Source organism: Artemia franciscana, chromosome 2 (assembly GCF_032884065.1).
Source record: "Artemia franciscana chromosome 2, ASM3288406v1, whole genome shotgun sequence".
Lineage (NCBI taxonomy): Eukaryota > Metazoa > Arthropoda > Branchiopoda > Anostraca > Artemiidae > Artemia > Artemia franciscana.
Window position 1 is genome coordinate 1,721,452 of NC_088864.1, and position 23,068 is coordinate 1,744,519.

Below are 23,068 nucleotides of genomic sequence, written 5' to 3' on the forward strand. Positions count from 1 at the left end.
GTAACATGACGAACAGATATTGTGACTGAACCAGAAATAGTAATTTACATCTTCAGTAAATAAAAACTGAAGTGACAATAAAGAGGAAAATAAACATAATAGAATACTCAAAAGAAACACAACAACAAACGACTATTGAACTAAATTATTAAGTGTATCATTGTAAATTTCAATTATATTCAATAATCGAATCGGTTTGTCAATAATAAATTGTAGTAATCAGTGATGTCAATTCGTGAAAATTTAGGCAAAGGGGGCAATACCTATTCTCAAAATGAAGTGGGGGAGGGGCAGATTGGCCATCTTTTTCAATGATAATCCAGAAAAGGGCATTTTTAAATGAAAATACCGCCAAAAATATATTTTCCAAAATCTAGACTAGTATCACCGTTACGGTAGGCAAAGAAACACCTCACAAGGGATAGTCAATTCCTATGTTTAGACAGCCTGATTGCACTAAAGTCATTACTAAAAAAAATACTACTGTTGGCAACAATCTATGAAAAGGGGTTGAGCCTTTTATCTCGAATCGGCAAAAAAATTGTTATAAAGGGTATTTTCAATTACAACAGCAGAAAGAACTTGTTTCCCAAAGAGCATAGTGACTTTTCTTCCACACCTGGTAAGCATGTGTTTTTTCAGCATGGTCAACATGTTTTGGTTTATCCGCAATAGAATTTTTGTGATTTTTCTGCTAATTAGATTCTAGTATAAGCTAAAACGAAGCAAGCTGGTATAGATTAATAATAGTTTTTTTATTGGGGATGGGGGCTGAAATACTACGCCTGCACGGTGGAAATTTGGCATTGGTTTCACGACTTTCACTGGTTTTAAGTCTTATTATTGAATTACTAAGTAAACATCGAGCATTCACGAGCTGCGCATGTTCCAATAAGATGATTGAATATAGACTTGTCTCACATTAAGAGTTAATCCTCTAAATAAGCATTACGATTGTAACTTACTATACATTTTTTTTCAGGCGCTTATAATATCCACTGGATTTAATAAATATCCACTGAATTGAATTCCACTGTCTTGGAAAAATTTCCCTACTGTTCCTAAATAGTGTTTGTTTGTATTTACCATGCATGCACTTATTCCCCACCCCTGCGTTAATCATTGGCTATCAAGCAATAAACGATGTCGTATGTGTCACGTGACAATGAAACCCTATGATTCAACCGTAGAATTTCACTGTTTTGCCCGTAGGATTTCGATTCAGACCTCTATGCAGTGTTTCTAAAATAACTAAAATTTCGACACTCTTAAGAATCTATTTTTCATATTCTATACTCAAGTTAAGTTTTTTCAATAGTTTTATAAGTTTTCAGATGTGGTATGACATAGCTGACAACACTGGTTTGCACCTTTAAATAAGAGTTTTAGGGTCTATTCCAAAAATTGGAATAGGTTTAATATTCAATCCCACTCATATAGTAAGCTTATAAAAAATGCTATTGCTCTTATGCTATAAATAATTAACGCTTAATGCTATAACCTCTTTTGTTCTAGAGTTACTTTCGATTTACAATCAACTCAAAATCTATTATAACCAAATTTTCACGAGTTTTACAGACCGAAAGCGTTAAGTACAGGTCTCCCCCACAGTCAAAAGTATAACGTCTTTTCAATAATCGACGGTTTAAAAGGCGTTATATATATTTTTTTTTGCTAATCTTCAACATTTTGGAAAATATTATAAAATATATGCCGTATTTCCACGACCTTACTGCATAGTTCTTTTGAAGGATGATCAAAATTCTTCTTCAATAATTTTATTCGGTTCTTAAAAGTTTCCTCTAGGCTTCTCATACAAGCCTAGATACTCATGAAAACGCCCAAAGTTTTTTTGGGGTTAGGATGCTCATCCATAGACCAGAAGCTATCGTCAACGCAAAAGTACTGTATACCCTGTTATTTCATTTAAAAATTCAATGCATGAAAACGATGCATTTTCGCGAAAGAAAAGACACAATTTTAGAGATCAGAGCGGGCATAAGTCGAATCCTCTAAGTTAACAATCTTAAACCAAACAGACTACATTGAATGAAGAAATCCAGCACAAAAAGAAACGGAAAAGGCCATTAATATGAGTTGTGCAACCCTCATTTAACTCCCCAAAACAATTAATAGCATTGGCTCTTCAATGAATACGCAATATATTTTCAATTGAAGTTATTCTTTACCCGATGGTCAATATATTTGAAAGAATGAATTATTTTAGTCATTTTATAATTATTATTACTTCGCCATTAGTAAGCATATAGATACAGTAAACCCTGGCATTGGGGTTTTTGGACAAGCAAGATCCCCTTTCCTACTTTTATCAGGTTCACTCTATATATAAAAAAGTCTTAGCTGCATTTTTTAAGTTTAACATTAATCCGCAAATATAAAATGGCGGACCCAGAAATAGGTCTGTCGAAACTGTTTTTGAAACATAACCACAAAATCACTTTTCCTCCATGGCATCCCCTTCTAAAAAGGGGGTGCTTAAAGTTGAAAGTATACAATAGTTGTTCATGTATAGTAAGTGCTCTTCATTAATCGTTTTGATAAACATAGTTATGCATTTATTTTAATTTTCTCTATCTTGTACTCCGTCCCTATGAACTATCCCTAGCTCTAAGAACAACAAGCAGTTTGCAAGAATACAAAGAAACAATATTTTATTGATTAAATTTATATTAAAATATAAAATAAAAAAATGTTGTTGTATGTTGAGTCAGGAAGAGGTTCTTTGGCAGGAGCAGAGGCCACATAATTGCACAGCTTCAATGAGCAGTAAATTCGTTTGGTGGAGGATGAGCAAAAAAGAAAATTGATTAAATTTTTTTTAAGGGTTCTATTTTTTTAGTAAAATATAAAAATGGGAGCAAAAAAAATATACGCGAATTTTACTGAGATTCTATTTAACTTGAGGTTTAGAACCCCTTTTTTTTATTTAAACTTTAAAATTATAAGAAACCAGTTCTGCTGCACTGTCTTTTTATGTAAAAATAAGCGTCTATACACAAAAGGACGAATGCAACAGAGAACAGGCTTATGCAGAGAGTTCCGAAATTTACTGCCCAGCTACTTCATTATCTAGAAAAGAAAAGGAAAGTCAATCATTTTCCGAAATATGTTTTTCCGAACTAAAAAATTTATAAAAGGATAAATTTTGAAGACAGGCTAAATACATTACAAGAGCGAAAACCTCAAAATGGTTGCGATGTCTGGTCAAGACCTTTTTTCTTCACATGTAATTATGCTTGCTACTAACAAATCCTTTTAGACTTTCCTGGAACATTTTGTGATATAGGAAAAGCACAGATACAAATGTGTTCCTTAAAACTGAATTAGTCAATACAAGAGAATATGCTAAATGTGAAAATGAGCACTACCTAAGGAGGGGCGGGGGTAGCATGGATTAGTTTTTGGCGGAAAAGAAATTTTCTGGGCAAAAACTTTCATGGGTAGATAAGGTGTGATTTAAGAAATTTACATTTTCTAAGAGCCCCACGAAGATAAAACCATCAAAAAAGTGATGAAGAACTAATATATTATACAATATATATATATATATATATATATATATATATATATATATATATATATATATATATATATATATATATATATATATATATATGTATCTAAGCGTATTTTACTTATTATCAATTCTGGTACCCCTTTTTTGAAATCCTTTGAAATCAAATTTAGTCAGGTCTTCGGGGATGGTGAGAAGGGTGCTGAACTGCATGAGAGTCAGGAAGGTGTACCACGTGCTGAAAGCAAAGCCCTTCCTCCTATAATTTTCAACCCGCCCCCCAATTTTCCAGGACCACACTTAAAAACAGTCGTTACAGTGGCTTCTAGGATCCCAACCTTAGTTCTGAGACTTTTCTTCCTTCTGAACTTTCCAAGACCACCCTGTCCCTTCTCTACTTTTCAAGTCTTCACTTCATCCACCTTCTTTACTATTAATATTAAAAGTAATCCGTTTTGACCAACTTTCTAATTACCTAACATAGGTCATCCATTACATTATTTTTTTCCTAGTTCAAGCAACAAAGTCTTTTTAGCCTTAATTCTGAGATCGGTTCTAACCCCTCAAAACCTGTCAAAATTATTGACCACAGTTATATACGAGAGAGACACCTTTATTATTAAAAGTCATGATTTGGGTATTTTATTTGCCGTTCAACTTTAGCCGAAAAAAGGACGACAAGCGGACACAACTTGTAACCCTGGGGCGAATTCCTGTTTTGCAATATTTTCTATTAATAAAATTACTCTTGAAGCCCAGTTAACTTAATTAGTCAACTTTTATTTAAGTATAGATATTTTATATTATAAGTATAGATATTTCATACATTATATATGTAAACATAGATATTTTATGGAAGTACAGATATTTATAATTTATATTCAAGGGATACGGAGTGAACACATTTAAAACTAAAAACGATTCAAAAGTAAATAAGAAAGCTAATTAAGTTATTGTATGTAAACTGCTAATAGGCATTGCATTTAGCCATGGCAAAAGAAAAGATACATTATGAGAATAGAGATAGAAAACATAAATAAAGGTCATATTTTTGCCAGTTGGTGTCTATTTATTCCATTTTCTTATTCTACAGTATCATGAAAAGAGAAATCACCAATGCAACAGCACAAAAAAAAAAAAAAAAAAAAAAAAAAAAAAAAAAAAAAAAAAAAAAAAAAAAAAAAAAAGAGAGACAGAAGGAGAAAAGGAAGACTGTTTTCCTAAATTAGTGATTAATATAGACCAGCACTTGAATGAGGCCTTAACCCTACTCATCCATACAATCACATAGGTCAAACAGCATAGCCACATACAATCAACCATAAAGAATAATCCATGGACAGGCAGTCATGTCGTCAATAAGTATAAGTCGTCATTTACCAAACAATAGAAAAAAAAATATAGACAAATAATTCAGAGGCAACACCCAACATAAGGGCTCATCAGGAGAATACACTGGCCTATATAGGGTTTCGCCACTCTAAATTCTCTACCCAGCACAGTGTTGTGGCTACCACAGAATATCCATGGCATCCCCGCGTCAGGTATCACCCCCAAAATACATGCCTATGAAAGAAAAAAAAAACAGCAAATGTAAAACAACCAAGTAAAACCAAAACAAGCTTATCCTGTTAATATATCCCTCCCTTTAGCAACAATAGGTAAATATTATAAATTTTACCAAATCACAAATATTAGCACATTGCAAAAAACCTGAATGAACTAAACAATTATAGAATTCATCTTTACCATGTGGCTAATTTTTAAGAAAATCCGCTCAATTAGAAACACAGTTCAAAATAAATGGCGCTGCGACAACATTTCTCGAACCTCCGAAATTAGTTGAAAATTTCTTTAAGTATTTCTAGGTAATTCTTTTGATATTTATTTAAAAGTTCGTTATAATGAAAACTAAATTTTTTAAATTGCCAAGTTAATTTATTTGCAGAAAAACCTCTTGATGTCAATTTTTGGCTTAAGATTTTACATCTATTTTTAAAATCAATATAATTACTACAAATCCTTGCATAACGAAGTAACTGTGAGAAAAACGCTGAATATGTGATATTTGAGTGTATATTACTTTCAGGGAATGGGAAACTTATCACTTCAAAATCAAAATCATCCGTTTTATTATACATTTTAAAACTTAATTTATTATTATCACAAATATTAATATTAAAATCTAAGAAATGATCTTCATGACCAGCGCCATGACTAGGCTCAAGAATAAGCTCTGATGGATATATATTTTTAGAAATATCAATGAAATCCTTACAATTTAAGACCAAAATATCATCTAAATATCTTTTATTATTTGACAAAGCATGTTTTAAATTAATTGGATTATTCTTATCCATCATATATTTATATTCTAGTTGACTTAAAAACAAGTCAGCTATAAATGGGCTGGCATTCCCCTCTCATGGGAATTCCCACAATTTGCTTGTACAAATCACCCCCAAATCTTATATAAGTATTGTATAAAACAAATTCTAATAACTCCAAAAATCATATCCAAGCTGTAACATCTCAAGTTAACTGTAGTATTAAAGCAATTTGTCCATATAGCTTTTTTATTATAATGCTTACATTGCATTTTGTAGAACCACTTCGTAGAACCAAACATCGACTGAGTTTCAACAGACAGTGAGCCCACAGTCTCAAATACTGTGACGCCTTGCAGACCAGTGGAACCAATAGAGGAAGAATCTATATATATATATATATATATATATATATATATATATATATATATATATATATATATATATATATATATATATATATATATATATATATATATATATATATATATACATATATATATACATATATATATACATATATATATATACATATATATATATATATATATATATATATATATATATATATATATATATATATATATATATATATGTGTGTATATATATATATACATATATATACATAAATATATTATAAAATATATTTATTCTAATAATTACTCTAGAATATCTTATTCTAAACATACAGTCGCCGTTAATGGCGGAATCTGATCATGAAATTTTGTACTCTGGCGGAGCTCTATTATTTTTTCCATCTCAATGAAAACAAGATATGCCATAAAACATTTAAAAAATCGTAAAAGTTAGAACTAATTCTCTACTTAAAATACTAGTTTCATATTCACAAGAAAAAGAAGGCTCAACAAAAGCCCTGATACGGTTCTTTATAGAAAGACAATGGAATTACTTCTGCTGTTTTGGCAACACATAAGATACTATTATTTTTTTTATCTCGTTAAAAGATTCGTTTAACAACCTTGCAGAGCCAATTTTTCTCCAGAAATAGCTTTTTACACATTAAGTATTTTCTCCGTTTTTCGCTTGCAATCAAAAAATATCAACAATATGTATCAATATGTAATCTAACAATATGTAAGAAATAATTTTTTTTGAAAATTAAATTAATTTAATTTAACAACTCGAGGGTCATAGTTAATTAATCTTGTAAACATAAATGAATGGGTAAAAAGGTGGATAAATTGGCAAAACCATCAAAAAGTAACCTATTATATATTTTCTTACTTGATTTTACAATCGACTTTTACGAGTAAATCCATGAGTCAATGCCAGCGAAAGACGCTAATATCAAATAGTCCAGAATCAAAAAGACCTTTGGTTCTTTTGAGGCATGGTTTAATAAAACAAGATAAATGGCTATTCCTTTTGTCGGATCAAATAGAGCCATTGCTAAATTTCTTTACAGTTGGGAATACTGTTAAAACTTGATAGGTTTATTTTTGCACAAAATTATTTTTTAACCATGAGAATTACGTCTGTAACGGTATATATCGGGGAGGGGCCCAAACGTTCCCCTTAACACATTATATTGTGCAAAAATAAACCCACATTATATATATTATACATAATATATTAACACATTATATTCCTCCTTTTCAGTTCAAAAATTTTGTTCCATCTTCTTTCACATAAATTGCGCCTATTTTCTATATAGCTAAATACAAAAAAGATTGTGACAATTTTCTATATAGCAAAATATAAAAAAGATAAAGATTGTAAGAAATACCAGAAGATAGGTAAACGTGCATCCCTTCTGAGAAAAAGAACGATTACTTTTAAGTTTAACAATATAAGGAAGGGGCAGATCCAAAGGGGGGCTGGAGGAACCCCCCCCCCCTCCCCAAGACTTCTCTTGCACCCTCATTTGGCTGTTTCTCTTTTTTAACTTTTTAAAATGAAACTTGTCAATTATTGGTCCCTAATCACATTGCCAACCCCCCCCCCCCCAAGACTTTACTCTAAACATACCTTTGATATTGGGGGTATGATTTTTATCCTCCAGGGGGTGAAGAGTGAAATTCTGATGACAAATATAAGTAGAAAAAATATTATGGGATACATAAGCAAACGTAAGCCTATTTGTAATAATATTGGCCACCCTCTCAGACAATTTTTTAACCTCATGGGGGGCCCGTTAAACTCTAATTATCGTTTGTTTGTTATAATAAATTTTTATTTCTCTGTCCAGGACATACAGGCCTTCAAAAGTTAAAAACAACAAAGATATTTAAAAGATGGGAAATTTAATCCCAAAAAGATTGCTTACATTATGAAAATCTTATTTAAAGCTACGATATTTTTTTTAAATTCAGTCTCCTTATAAACAGCACTTATTGGAAGAGAATGTTAAAAAGCATGCCGCTTATTGTTAAGAATGTCAAAAAGAGTCCCTTGGTTATTTTTGCCCATTTCAGAGATTTTATAGTAAAAATTAATTGCAAGACGTGTTGTAGCTCTTACTTCGATGTTTTTCTTTTAACATGAGCACCACCAAGGATATCCCTGGCAAGGGAAACGTATTACCAGGAGCTTTATTCTTACCAGAATTTCAATGGGAATGCTTCTCATTTTCCAAGGTTCTATGCATCTTTTTATGTCTTCTTGCTTCTCATGAGTGGGACATTGATTTAACCCCCCTCTCCAGCCTCTGTGTATTATAGGATCGTAACACTGAATGATTGTCTCAAAGAGCGACGTAAATTACATAGTGCTTACCTGAGCAAGTATTCCCGGTCGGGATTACTTTCAATAGCGTAAAATATCTCATTTACAACGTGTTCCAGGACCCCTCTTTCTGTTTTACTACCCATCATAGTGTGGGTTTTACCTGAAAAAGAAGATTGTAACAGAATATAAAATTAATGACAATTGGAATAACTGTGGGTCAGGTTTTACCTTTATTTTGTTTTGATTATTTTATTAATTGTATTTATTGTATTATAATACTTTAATTCATCTATTTAATGCAGTTGTTATTTCCCTATAAATTATTGTTTAAATATTACTGATAAATTAATTAAGTGTATATTAAAGCTGCGGTATATCACATTCTTTTCAATTGAATTTATGCTAAAGCAAAAGATAAAAGTATTGTGTAGACATAGGTTTTTCACCGATTCGTTGTGAAGTACCTAGGACAGTGAAAATGAAATTTTATTCTTTGAATTGGTTAAATGGTGAACCCTATACATCTTCAGAGATTAGGAAAAACAGAGAATTCAACTTTTAATGAACAACATCTCCTATGCAGTTCTCCAGTTTTGGTAGGAGCAGGCGTCGATTTCATGAATAAAAAAATCAGCCAAAAATATGAGCTAAAAACATATGGTAACACTAGTATCGTCAATTGGGGAGGGGACTATATGCGCCCTCTTAGATTTGGAAATACCTTTTTTGACAGAGTATATTTATTGAATATATTTTTTTTATATTTTCATTGAAAACGAAGCGACAAATTTATCCCACTAGATTTTGAAAATATATTTTACCTCCGCCTAAATCTTTGTAAATTGTCAGCGCTGGGTGCCAAATATCTTAAGACAATGTACCTTTCTTTTAAAGTTATTGTAGTTTTTGATAATCCACAGATTGTTAACGTTTAATTACTAGGGATGAAAGGCGACGTCAAAGTTAATTCAGTTTTGCTTATGCCCTGGTCAGTTTGGCCTATCATTTTATCAATTGTATTTATTATATTATAAAACTTTATCGCATCTCTTTACTACGGTTGATATTTTGCTATAAACTGTGGTTTAAATATTACTGATAATTTAAATAAGTATATTTTAAAGCTGTGGTATATCGTATTCTTTTCAACTGAAATAGTGTTGTCAATTGGGGAGGGGATAATCCACAGATTGTTAATATTAATTACTATGGATAAAAGGCGACGTCAAAGTTAATTCAGTTTTGCTTATGCCCTGAAAAACTAATTAACTTAAAACAGCCTCAAGAAAATCTTAGAAACTCATGGTTGTCGGGTACAAATAGACCGTAGATGGGTAGATGGGTAATACATAGAAAAAAAAAATTATCTTTGACGCTTTAACTTTAGCACGGTTTGAGTCACAAAAAAAATTCCCGTCTTACCTTTCTATTTCTATTTCTTTTTTCACAAATGGCTTATTAAATCTAAGACATATCAACAACGCCAAAAAGATGTATATTAACACACACAACAACGCCAGAAAATAAAAGAGTAACTTATAAAGCTCTCAATAGTCTTTTACCAGCCATGAAAACAAAAATTCTACGATATGATTTTAACTCTAACAACTCTCTAAAAACTCAAGAGAGCTTAATTTTCAAAAATATGTTGCATAAATAAGCAATAGTTTTTGTTCATTATAGGCTGCAACCTCGCACTTTACTTTCATCAGAAACTGTCATTTTTTAAAAATAATTTTTGTATATTTTTAGGATGTAAAAGTGTTAACAATAAACCTTATAAAATGTTTTTTCCGACTTAGGCGAAGAAAATAAAATTGTTAACTACGTGTAACAAGGTCGTAAGAAAGACGCATTTGCACTATCAAGAACGGCTCAGGAGCGACTAAGGCCCAGCGGCCACGGGGCAACTGTTTTGAGAATAGAATTGCTAACTGATTGCACATGCAACTGTTGTGTGACCATGGCCTTGAGGAAGTGAGGTCCAACCCACGAGGCAAACCAGATGTTACTGGTTTCCAATCAGTCTAAAACCGGTTCCGAATGAGACCCCAGTCATGGTCACAGTTGCGTTGCAGTGCTGTCCCAGACATTTTCGGGAGCAACCGTGTTGATATTGTCCAATTATTTTGGCTCTCAACATGTCAGACCAGGAATTTAACATGAAAGTAGACTAAAAGTAGACTAATATCATGATTGTCAAAATGGCTAGTATACAATAACTGAGCAGCTAGGGGTTTTAAGTTTAGGAGAAGGTTGAGAAGAAAATCGAACTGAATCATAAGAATATATGTGCATCCATGTAGTCAAAAGAGCACATCTCCAATATCTTAGTAATTTCTAAGGGTATTAAGTTGAAACCTTCAATCATTGGTGAGGAGGGTGTCGAACAAAATCAAAGTATACTATATACACCGAAGTAGTCGAAAGGGCGCGTCGGCAAAATATCAAGAGCGGCTAAGAGTATTTAGTAGACGCTTTCAGAGGATGCTGGGGGAGGATTCTAAACTAAATCGAAAGACACTCTGTGCATCCATTTCGTCAAAATGATGAACCTATAATATAACAAGAATTGCTTAAAGTTGATATAATATAACAAGAATTGCTTAAAGTATAAAGCTGAAACCTTTGGTGTATGTTGAGATAAATCCCGAACAAATAGTCAAAAGACAGTATTCGCAACATGTCACGAACAGCTTTTGATATCAAGTTTAACTTTCAAGGAATGATCAGAGAGCAAATTGAATTCAACGATAAGATACTACCTGCATTCATGTTGAAAAAAGGGCATATGAAAAATATCTCAGCAACTTCTTAGGGTATTAAGGCGACTTTCAGATAATTGTACAGATGGTACTGATCAAAATCAAAACGCACTATGTGCATCAAGGTTGCTAAAAAGACATATTGACAGTATCTCAGGAAGTTCCATGGACCACAGTAGAAACTTTCAGGGAATAAACAAACATTGTACAACAAAGTCAAAAGCAACTGTGAACATAAAGGTAAAAAAAGGGCGCATTTATATTATTTCAGGAACAACTAACACTATTAAGTAACAAGAGCTAAGAGCTCATATGGCACTTGCGACGAGGTCGAAAGAGAAAAGAGCTCGTATAGTATGAACTCTAGCAAAATTCTAAGAATCAACAGATTGCTTTAAAAGGAAAATCAGAGGCTTAATTCCGGTCGGGATTTAAAATAACGGCTCTGAGTCACGAAGTCCTTCTAAATATCAAAATTCATTAAGATCTGATCACCAACTCGTTAAAAACACCTCAATTTTTCTAATTTTCCCCCTCCCTTCAGCCCCGCAGATGGTTGAATCGGGGAAAACGACTTTGTCAAGTCAATTTGTGCAGCTCCCTGACACGCCTACCAATTTTCATCGTCCTAGCACGTCCAGAAGCACCAAACTCGCCAAAGCACTGAACCCCACCACCTAACTCCACCAAAGAGAGCGGATCCAGTCTGGTTACTTCAATCACATATCTACGACATTTGCAAGCGTTTTCCAAGATTTCTGGCTTCCCCCTCCAACTCCCCACACTGTCAAATGATCTGGTTGGGATTTGAAATAAGAGCTCTGAGACACGAGTTCCTTCTAAATATCAAATTTCATTAAAATCCGGTCACCGTTCGTAAGTAAAAAATACCTCAATTTTCCTGATTTTTCCAAACTAACAACCTTCAGCTCTCTCAAAGAGAACGGATCCGTGCCAATTATGTCTATCTCATATCTAAAACTTGTGCTTATTCTTCCCATCAAGTTTCATCCCGATCTCTCCACTCTAAGGGTTTTCCAAGATTTCCGATTTCCAAGATTTCTGTTTCCCCATTCCAACCCTCTATGTCCCCAGATCCGATTCGAATTAAAAAATGGAGAATCTGAGACATAAGATTCTTACTATATATCAAGTTTCATTAAGATCCGATTGCTCATTCGTACGATACCTCGATTTTAACGTTTCCCAAGAATTTCGGTTTCCCCCTCCAACCCCCTCCAATGTCACCAGATCTGGTCAAAATTTAAAATGAGGGTTCTAAAGCACAAGATCCGTTTAGATGTTAAATTTCATTAAAATCTGATCACCTGTTCGTAAGTTACAAATACCTCATTTTTTCTAATTTTTCCGAATTACTCCCCCCTCCCTCCAACTCCACCAAAGAGAGCGGATCTGGTCCGGTTAAATCAGTTACTTATCTTAGACTGTGCTTATTCTTTCTACCAAGTTTCATCCTAATCTCTCCGCTTTAAGTGTTTTCCAAGGTTTTAGGTTCTGCCCCCCCATCCCACTTCCCCTTCACCGGATTCGGTCGGGATTTAAAGTAAGAGCTCTGAGACACGATATCGTTCTAAACATCAAATTTCATTAAGATCTGATCACTCCTTCTTAAGTTAAAAATACCTCATTTTTTCAAATTTTTCAGAATTAAGTTCCCCCCCCCCAACTCCTTCAAAGAGAGCGGCTCCGTTCCGGTTATGTCAATCACGTAACTAGGACTTGTGCTTATTTTTTGCACCAAGTTTCATCCCGATCAACTCTAAGTGTTTTCCGAGATTTAAGGTTCCCCCCTCAATTCCTCCCAATGTCATCGGATCCAATCAGGATTTAAAATAAGAGCTCTGAGACACGACATTCTTCCAAACTTCAAATTTCATTAAGATAAGATCACTCCTTCGTAAGTTAAAAATACCTCATTTTTTCTAATTTTCAGAATTAACCCCCCCCCCCTCCCAATAAAGCAGATCCGTTCCGATATGTAAATCACGTATCCAGGGCTTCCGCTTACTCTTCTCACCAAGTTTCATCCCAATCCCTTCATTCTAAGCGTTTTCCAAGATTTTAGGTTCCCCCCCCCACAACTTCCCTCCAATTTCAGCAGATCTGGTCGGGATTTAAAGTAAGAGCTCTAAGACACAATATCCTTCCAAACATAAATTGTCATTAAGATCCCATCACCCGTCCGTAAGTTAAGAATACTTCATTTTTTCTATTTTTTCCGAATGTGCTTGTCTGGGTTGGGAGGATGCCATAAATAAATATTTAAAGGAAATGGGAACTTCCTGGGAGGGTGTAAACAGGGAGGCTTTAAATAGATTAGGTTGGAGGAGGAGCCTGCGCAGCTGTGTTGGCCTCAGGCGGCATGGTGCTGCAGTGAGTTATTAGCTGTAGTAGTAGTATTACTCGACTAAATTCAAAAAAATTACAGAATACATAAATAAACAATGCAAACGCAACCAACAAACTTAAATTAAATAGTGCAGCCAGCTTTTACTGTCAGCTGTAAATTTTACTGCACTTTTAATAGTGCAGCCAGCTTTTACTAAGGCTGTCAGCAATGAGTTCCTGCTAACTATACTTGTGTACTGTAAACATTTTCGGATGGATGATGGTATGTTTAATAAGCTTGGATTCTTTGTCCGTTAACATTAAAGTGCATACCCCCCCCCCTCCCATTTCCTTAAAATCCCGTAGCTATCATAGGAGACAAAATCTCACAGTTGAATTAAGCGCTATTCCAACAAGCCCGTGCATCACTTCATGTGATTTCAAAATGGTTTCATAGCAAGTCAAAAAGTACTTCCTTTAAATTACAATTGTTGAAACATTATTTAGGCAAAATGCAACCACTTTCATTCAACATTTAGAAAAATCACTTTGTTTTACGTGGGCAGCGATGATATGTCGTCTTATTTTTCTTCGTCAGAATTTAGGCACTAGGAAATCATAGAAATGTACAAAGTGCAACATGGCACACTGGAAGTGCAATTTGGGTGACAGTTTTGGAATGGAAAGGTTGGGTCAGACAAATGGACATCATAGAGAGCTAATTATGCAGTCATTTATAAACTACATTTTATATTTAATCGCTGTTTCTAAATTTGTTAATAAAGTGACATATGGGGCCCAAAAAGTGCGTTTTGGGTTTTCTTTTCATGTTTATAAATAAAAACAGAATGTTTTCTGAATTATTAATTTACTCGTTGGGAAATGTTCGATTATGAATATCGAGAAAATTTTGCCAACAGTTCTTGGTAGCATTTTGATAGACACATTATATTAAATAAAACTAACCAGGGATGCGAATCGGATGGAAAAAATTGACACCTAAAGTTTGAAAACTACCCTCCCTTTTGTATTTTATGAAAAAAAGAAATTTAGAAAAATAACACAAAGTTTATTATTGCGTATATCAGGGTATTGTAGGCACAAATTTCCAGAGGGGAGGAGGGGGGAATGAATATTATTTTTAAGTCTAAAATTTCCTTCGCGAAGCCAAGCTTGGTTTCCTAGTGCTGCATATTAAAACTGACGACAATAGATAAAGAGTATGGATTGGTACCGCATATTCGCGAGCATAACATTTCTAATTTGTGAGAAAAACAAATATTTAATGTTCGGATTCAATTCATTATACTTATAGCAGATATTTTGTACAACATACTTATGCAGAGCTGGGTAAAAAAAAAAAATATTTAGAACTTTTAGACATGGTCTTTTACATAGACAGTTCTACATTTATGGGTTAGTAAATGAAACCAAAACGCAACGAATAGGATCTAATCAGCGCCCACTAGGAGTTTCAATTACAAAATACGAGAATTTGGAGCTATGCTGGAGTTTTGATTCAAAGTAAATAAAAATTAAAATAATTAATTGATTGCTGGAGGTGCTCACTTCTCCCTACAAACTTCTACAACTAAGCTACAACCGATTTGACCTATCTAGCTACAGTACGAATATTATTATAAAAAGCATCTTATTTTATTTTCTGATTTTTTTTTTCATGTTTTTCAGCTAAACAATTCTGGTTTTTGATAACTTATTGTTTTTCAGTGACCCCATATCTGTCCTATTTGCATATGTCGAGTGTGTATTTATATCCATTTTGAATGTTGTAAAACAAGAAAATGTTATATTGAACTAATAGATTTTGGAAAGTAAAAGACCCTTTACCTGTTAGGGGAAACAATTCGACTTGAGCAAAGGGGGCAAAAACAGAAAGTTTAGTAGATTTTCGTAATTTTTCCAGTAGCTAGGCTAACCTATTTACTTGATGATAGGGTTTTTAAGACGGTAAATATATATAGATATTAATGTAGTCACATTAGGAAGTGTAACCCCCTGTTTTTTTTTTTTTTTTTTTTTTTTTTTTTTTTTTTTTTTTTTTTTTTTTTTTTTTTTTTTTTATACTGAGGACAAGGATGGATTAGTTAAAAAAAAGTATCTGCTCAAAGTAAAGAACGAAGTTGAAACTTATAGCGACCACCAGTTTTTATGTTACTCAGTAATATTTTCACCATATTATTGGGGGAGGGGAGGGGGGTCAACTGCCCCACTCCCTCAACGACGTCACTGGCAAACACCATCACTTTTGAATAAAAAGAAGGTGAAAGTTCGTCAAGTAAAAAAAGTTTGCCACCGGCAAAGACAGCCGTTGGTATTCTGCCATCCTTTATTCGCAGTACCAGTTCTAGCCATCTCAAGCTTTCACTCACTATAGCCAAAGAAAGCAGGGATAAACCACATTTTACTTTCAGCTAGTTAATTAAAATACAGTTAGTGAGACGGGTATATGACTTTGTCTTAATTTGGCTATTTACTTATCTCTGAGAAACTTCGGTTTTAGGAAACCAATATTTAACATAGTTCATGGCCAAAGTATTTGGCTTTAATGAGTGATACTTCTTTCAGTTTTATTTGAATAGGTTGAATAGGTGTGAAGACACAAGCCAATAGCATCTAGTTTGGTTTTAGAGGGATGCTTAGCCATAACTGAAAAAAGTTTGCTCAGTTCTAACGTTTCCACCACCAGCAAAGTAACCTGATCACAAACTGACTCTTCATCTCCTTCTAGTTGTTACAAAATCAACAAAAGAAAATCACAGCGGAAAGATCAACATTGCTTAATATTACGAAATTTAATTGTAATTAACTTGAGCATAAACTACTAATTATTGTCTGACAGTTTATAGGGAATTTCCCTTTCCCAGTTTCCTGGGCAATGTTGCTATTACTTGAGGGTCTATTTCAAGTTTCTTTTTTGTCTAGATGGCTTCTAGCAAAGCCTGAGCTTACCCCATTTCTAGACAAATCATGATTCTTAATGGATTTTTGGTGTCCTCTTCAGCCTATTGAGCCATTCTACTCACAATTTTTCCGTTCCTAAGTCCATTTTTCTTTTTACCAAAAATCATTCTCTTCATCATCTTTTATTTTACTTTATTCCTTAGCAAACAAAATCTCTTTCCTCTTAAAGACTCTACTTTTGTGCTTCCTTCTCTTCTCCTCTCGGTTTTACTTGAAGTTGAGTTTTTACAGGGCAAGCTTTGTGCAGATTAGCTCTAAAGACTTAGAGTTTTTTATGATTTTATTTTGTATCGGTTGTCTTTTTTGCTGTTTCAATTTTATCATGGCCATATTCCCTGGTCAAGTTGACTTTAAAATGCAGATGAAAGATACATGTACAAAAGCATAATTGATTTTCTCGTGGATAATAATATTGTTTCAATAGAGCTAAGTGAGAGCAAAATTAGCGAGAGCAAGTAGCAAGAGCCATATAGGTACCGGCCGGCCTACAGGCATTAAATTGCTGTAAACAGGCAGCTCGAGTAGGAGACATCAGCCCACATTCGCCACTTTTTTCGTTCTTTATTTTTTGTAACACATTTTTTGACTTATAATAATTCTGAAAATCCTCGAATATATACTTATCTACGGGGTTTCTCGGAATTTTTTTTTCCAGCTGAACCACGATATCCTTCTAAATATCAAATTTCATTGAGATCCGATCACCCATTCGTAAGTTAAAAATACCTCATTTTTTTTATTTTTTCAGAAATACCCCCCCCCCAACTACCCAAAAGAGAGCTGATCCGTTCCGTTTATGTCAATCATCTATCTAGGACTTGTGTTTATTTTTCCCACCATGTTTCATCCCGATCCCTCCACTCTAAGTGTTTTCCAAGTTTTAGGTTTCCCCCTCCCAACTCCCCGCCCCCATCACCAAATCCGGTCGGGATTTAAAATAAGAGCTCTAAGACACGATATCCTTCTAAACATCAAATTTCATTGAGATCCGATCACCCGTTCGTAAGTTGAAAATGCCTCATTTTTCTAATTTTTAAGAATTACTCCCCCCCAACTACCCCAAAGAGAGCAAATCAGTTCCGATTATGTCAATCATGTATCTGGGACTTGCGCTTATTTTTCCCATCAAGTTTCATTCCGATCCCTCTACTCTAAGTGTTTTCCAAGATTTTAGATTTCCCCCCTCCAACTCCCCCCAATGTCATCAGACCCAGTCGGGATTTAAAATAAGAGCTCTGAGACACAATATCATTCCAAACATCAAATTTCATTAAGATCCAATCACCCGCTCATAAGTTAAAAATACTTCATTTTTTCTATTTTTTCCGAATTAACCGGCCCCTACTCCCCCCCCCTGATGGTCAAATCAGGAAAATGACTATTTCTAATTTAATCTGGTCCAGTCCCTGATACGCTTGCCAAATTTCATCGTCCTAGCTTACCTGGAAGTGCCTAAAGTAGCAAAACCGAGACTTTAGGTTTTCCCCCTCCAACTCCCCCAATGTCATCAGATCCGGTCGGGATTTAAAATAAGAGCTCTGAGACACAATATCATTCCAAACATCAAATTTCATTAAGATCCAATCACCCGCTTATAAGTTAAAAATACTTCATTTTTTCTATTTTTTGCGAATTAACCGGGCCCCCACTCCCCCCCAGATGGTCAAATCGGGAAAACGACTATTTCTAGTTTAATCTGGTCCGGTCCCTGATACGCTTGCCAAATTTCATCGTCCTAGCTTACCTGGAAGTGCCTAAAGTAGCAAAACCGGGACCGACAGACAGACCGACAGAATTGGCGACTGCTATATGTCACTTGGTTAATACCAAGTGCCATAAAAACTGAGGACTAAAGGGTATGATGACTCAGACATTTCTCAATTATTAATCTAAGAGGGAAAATTCGGTCGACACCTTCTCTACCCTTCCTGAAAAAAAACTGTTCTTTTCTTGAAACTCAATCTACAGTATATTTTACTCTAATAAGCTTCATCTTCCTTTGTTTCATACAGATACCAATATAATGCTTCAGCATTTTTCTCCAGTTATCACCTTTCATTTAAAGAGAATTAACTAATATTTTTTTTTCAAAAATCAGTAGGTGCTTCACCTTTTCACAACCTTCAGTTACTTATTTTCAATTTTGCAACTACCATATTCTACTTATTCACAACACTATCAGCACTTGAGTACTTTGTAAAAAAAAAAAAAAAATCCACATAAAACAAAAAGTAAGTTTAAGTGCATTTTGCTACTTTTTCTGGGCCCCCAAAAATTTGGGGGGTTCAAACCTATCAACCCCCCGGTTAGGGCCTTGCTGCCAGCCTATAGGAACTTGTAACTCCTTGTCTGTTACTCCTTATGTTTTACACTAGATTATCACCTTTTTATCTCCCCATTCCTCAAGAATGGTTATTCTTACACAAGAGCAATTTGATTAAAATGGAAAGTTTCTCCATTTAACTGCTCTTTAAAAAGTTTCTGGAACCACTTACCCCCTCCCCCCCCCCCCTGTAAAATGTACTTATGTGCACAATGTACCTAATGGTGACAGAACTAAAGTACGTACTTTGCATATGCCTTCTCCAACAATGCACTCCAGAATTCGTTGTAGACTTGGGATCGAACATAGACTAAATCCCCATCCACCGTTGGTAATTTGTCATCTATTATGATTTCTTGCCATTGGCCGTACTGCCAAAACCTGAAATAGATTATGAAAACAATTAGAGCTGTTTATTTTTTTTCAGTAATGATGAGAATAAACACACTTTCTCTATTCACATGCCTGGTTTAGAAGAAGAAAGTTCTCTCTCTGTCCGTTTTAAGGCCGTGATTAAGTGAACTGATGGAACTCGAAAATCCCATGTTAAATTGAAAATTTACTTTTAAAAAGTACTCAAGTATTCATTGGCGGAAGATGCCGCTTTTAATATCAAGCCATAGCTTCTTGAAGATGCTACAAAATGTTTGAAAGGATTTTGCTCTATTTTCTCTAATTGCTTAGAAATCTTAGAAAATGTCTAGATCTTTTTCGCAAGTGTACTCGATAAAGGATATTGCTTTTAGAACAAAATCGGTACTATCATGAGCAGAAGACAATAACCTGTAAGATGATTGGAACCATTTTTCGATTTATTTTCCTGTTTTCTAACAGTCCCCTAGAATATTTTTAGCAACCTGAAATTTTTACAAGTCGGTTGCCAGAAAGAATCGTTTCAGATCGCCGATAATACCCCCAAGAGACCAAAATGACAAGCTGGTATAATCAGCTGCTTGTTAATAGAGTGTAAAATTTTCATAAATTATTTCAATGCAATGAAGAAACCTAGAAATGAGAAATAGTCAGGAGCCTTCAGTAAAGTTGTGCACACAAAGCCGAAATCATGGGGAAAATTAAATCAAAGCGAGGTATACATCTTAAAAGTGTTACCACACATAGACAGCGCCTTTGTAAAAAGTATTTGGAGCTTGGTAGATGTAAATATCCAAAATTCCTAATAATGCGGTACGCTGAAGAACTAGACAAGTCAAGAGATTTAGGTCAAGCGACAAACCTTGAGGCGGAGCAGAACCCCGTAGCTTCTTCCCCGTTGCCCTACCGGATCGTGACTGGTGGTAGAAACTTGGATTGCGACGAATTGAAGGATTGCCGATGGATTTTTGATCCTGCATTTTTCGTGCACGATCTAGAGACTTAAGTTTGGAAGCACAGGTGAGGAGGAAACAACCCGTAAAAATCATAGAACCTTAACGAAATTTACACCACCAGATTCAGCGTATCAGAGAATCCTACTGTAGTTTCAAGCTCCTATCTACAATTAAACAAAAAAAAACAAAACAAGTTTTTTTAAGTGAAAGTAAGGAGCGACATTAAAACTTAAAACGATCAGAAATTACTCCGTATATGAAAGGGGCTTTTTCTCTTCAACGCCCCGCTTTTTACGCTAAAGTTTTTTACTGTTTTAAAATGTAGAGTTAAGAGAAAGAGTCAAGCTTTAGCGTAAAGAGCGGGGCGTTGAGGAAGAAAAGCCCCTTTCATATACGGAGTAATTTCTGTTCGTTTTAAGTTTTAATGTTGCTCCTTACTTTCATTTAAAAAAACTTGTTTTTTTTGTTTAATTTCTGGACGTCTTTGAATTAATGCACGGTTTGATCTTGGCTCTCCACATATAAATAATTAAAACGAAATTTGCATATTAATTTTTTGAGGCTAAATGGGGAGCAAGTCGTCCCCAAAGACATAGTTATTGGGTTTTTCGACTATGGGGAATAAAATGGCTATCTCAGAATTTTGATCCGGTAACTTTGGGGAAAAATGACCGTGGGAGGGAGCCTAGGTGCCCTCCAATTTCCCATCACCCCTGAAAAAACAACAACAAATAAACACGGATCTGTGATTTGTCTTCTGGCACAAAATGCGAAATTCCACATTTTTATAGATTAGGGCTTGAAACTTCTACAACAAGGTTCTCTGATACGCTGAATCTGATGGTGTGATTTTCGTTAAGATCGTATGACTTTTAGGGGGTGTTTCCCCCTATTTTCTAAAATGAGGCAAATATTTTCAGGCTCGTAATTTTTGATGGGTAAGACTATTCTTGATGAAACTTATATATTTAAAATCAGCATTAAAATGCCATTCTTTTGATATAACTATTGGTATCAAAATTCCATTTTTTTTAGAGTTTTGGTTACTATTGAGCCTAGTCGCTTTTTACTACAGTTCGTTACCACGAACTGTTTAAAAATGTGGAATTTTGTATTTTTGTCAGAAGGCAGATCACGGATGCGTGTTTATTTATTTTTTTTTTTTTTTTGTTGTTTTTTTCCAGGGGTGATCGTATCGACCCAGTGGTCCTAGAATGTTGCGATAGGGTTCATTCTAACGGAAATGAAAAGTTCTAGTGCCCTTTTTAAGTGACCAAAAAATCGGAGGGCGCCTAGGCCCCCGTCGCACGCTAATTATTTTCCCAAAGTCACCGGATCAAAATTATGAGATAGCCATTTTATTCAGCGTAGTCGACAATCCTTACAACTATGCCGTTTGGGATGACCTACTCCCCCACAGTCCCCGTGGGAGGGGCTACAAGTTACTAACACTGACCAGTGCTTACATATAGTAATAGTTATTGGGAAGTGTACGGACGTTTTCTGGAGCGTTTTCATTTGGTTGGGGGCAGGGGTTGAGAAGAGGGGGATATGTTGGGGGAACTTTTCACGGAGGAATTTTTCATGGGGGAAGAAAATTTCCATGAAGGGAGCGCAGGGTTTTCTAGCATTATTTAAAAAAACAATGAAAAAATAAATATGGTAAAGTTTTTCAACTGAAAGGAACAGAATATCCCTCTTATTATTTTCTTGTAAATATTAATTCCTGTAAATATTCCATAATAATTTATGTTAAAAGGGACAGAAATTATTACGCATATGAGGGGCTCACCTCCTAATACCTCGCTCTTTACGTTAAAGTATTTTTAGAAATTTCAACTATTTATTCTACGGCTTTTGTTATTCAGGGGTCATTCTTAAGAAATTGGGACAAAATTGAAGCTTTAGCGTGAAGAGTGAGGTACTGACGAGGGGGTGAACCCCCTCATATATGCAATAAAAATATGAGAATACAGAAGTTTCTTTAAGGGGGTGATTAAGTGAACTGATGGAACTCGAAAATCCCATGTTAAATTGAAAATTTATATTTAAAAAGTACTCAAGTATTCATTGGCGGAAGATGCCGCTTTTAATATCAGGCCATAGCTTCTTGAAGATGCTACAAAATGTTTGAAAGGATTTTGTTCTATTTCCTCTAATTGCTTAGAAATCTTAGAAAATGTCTAGGTATTTTTCACAAGTGTACTCTATGAAGGATATTGCTTTTGGAACAAAATTGGTACTATCAGGTGCAGAAGACAATAACCTATAAGATGATTGGAACCATTTTTTGATGTATTTTCCTGTTTTCTAACAGTCCCCTAGAATATTTTCAGCTACCTGAAATTTTTACACGTCGGTTGCCATAAAGAATCGTTTCAGATCGCCGATAATAACCCCTAGAGACGAGAATGACAAGCTGGAATAATCAGCTGCTTGTTAATAGTGTGAAATTTTCATAAATTATTTCAATGCAATGAAGAAACATAGAAATGAGAAATAGTCAGGAGCCTTCGGGAAAGTTATGCACACAAAGCCGAAATCATGGGGAAAATTAAATCAAAGCGAGGTATGGAACTGCGAAACTGCGAGAAATTTAGGGATAGGCTAGTGGATAAAGAACCGAAAAGAGTCTAAGGCGGACTATTGCATGGAAGTTGGAAAGAATGGACTGGTCAACCCCAAACGAGGCCACGACTACTTTTACCAAGTACAATCAGTCAGCTTGAATGTGCTCAGCTATATACTTGCTTTTTCATGATTTTTACCCA

The 23,068-nt window shown here is 34.5% G+C and overlaps 1 protein-coding gene and 1 long non-coding RNA gene across 4 annotated transcripts in view; both read right to left on the minus strand.

Moving 5' to 3' along the window:
• LOC136035760 (mitochondrial carrier homolog 2-like) overlaps window positions 1-23,068 on the minus strand; it is a 449,695-nt gene that overhangs the window by 246,413 nt on the left and 180,214 nt on the right. The window lies entirely within an intron of this gene.
• LOC136035787 (uncharacterized) overlaps window positions 2,656-23,068 on the minus strand; it is a 37,800-nt gene continuing 17,387 nt past the window's right edge. The window contains exons 2-4 of one of the 2 annotated variants that reach the window (XR_010619507.1): window positions 19,216-19,350; window positions 8,599-8,710; window positions 2,656-3,090 (exon numbers count right to left, since the gene is read on the minus strand). This is a non-coding gene — a long non-coding RNA (uncharacterized LOC136035787). The remainder of the gene's footprint in view (window positions 3,091-8,598; window positions 8,711-19,215; window positions 19,351-23,068) is intronic. The other variant, XR_010619508.1, reaches the window with a different exon arrangement.